The 955-nt window shown below is 35.1% G+C and overlaps 1 pseudogene; it reads left to right on the forward strand.

The window, feature by feature from the left end:
- Positions 1-232: 232 nt before the first annotated feature.
- On the forward strand, positions 233-675 carry LOC133765083 (protein mago nashi homolog 2-like; annotated as a pseudogene).
- The last annotated feature ends 280 nt before the right edge of the window (positions 676-955 follow it).

The following is a 955-nucleotide window of genomic DNA, read 5'->3' on the forward strand; positions in this document are numbered from 1 at the left end:
CATGGATAAACTGAACAGAATAGAGACAACGGAAGTAAACCAGGCATCTACAACCAACTGACCTTTGACAAAGGTGCTAAGAACATACACTAGAGAAAAGAACAAGCTTTTCAATAAATAGTGCTGGGAAAACAGGGTATCCACAGGGAGAAAAAAGAAACAACATCCTTATCTTTCATCATGTACAACATCAACTCTAAATGGATAGAAGACCTAAATGTGAGCCCCCAAAATGGCTATCACTGGCTATTTTGGCCTGTGTTACTATCTGGGCACAAGGACAAGTTTGGACACAAGTTTCTGGAGTTTGAGTTTTGGTCAAATGGAAGGCTTAGCCATGCCACAGTGCAATTACACAGCTGGTGTTGTGACAAGAAGAGCAGCTAATGAACACAAAAGTGTAATGGAAGAACTGAAGAGAATCACTGATCACAGGGAAATTACAATGGAAGACGATGCTTTGTGGCATCCCCTTGACAAGGCTAGAGGACAGAAGTTTGAAATTAGAACTGAAGATGAATGCATTCTTTCATCACTTTAAAAATGAGTTGTCTAATTTATGTAAACCAGTCAGAGAATCCTTAAGGATTTACAGTATTTGACTATTTGGTACAGGATCTGAAACGGTTAGTTTTCAGTCTCACTGGACTATACTTAAAGAATAAACCAATCTAAATAATGTATTTTTGAAGTTGTTTATATATTTGAGGGATATGTATTGGAGGGTTTGTTATTTATAATATTTATAATACTGGAATGATTATGAATGTGAAATAAAATAAGTTTTTGTATGTAAATTTAAAGTAAGAAAATACATGAACAGACTTAATAGTTTTCTCCATTTGGGTCCAGATGGATTGGACAGTTCCAACACATATTAAATTCTGTAAATAAAAGCCATCTTTTGTTGAAATTTTGCTCCAGTAAAACATATTTAAGCCTTTAAAAAGCCACC

Source organism: Lepus europaeus, chromosome 1 (genome assembly GCF_033115175.1).
Source record: "Lepus europaeus isolate LE1 chromosome 1, mLepTim1.pri, whole genome shotgun sequence".
Classification (NCBI taxonomy): Eukaryota; Metazoa; Chordata; class Mammalia; order Lagomorpha; family Leporidae; genus Lepus; species Lepus europaeus.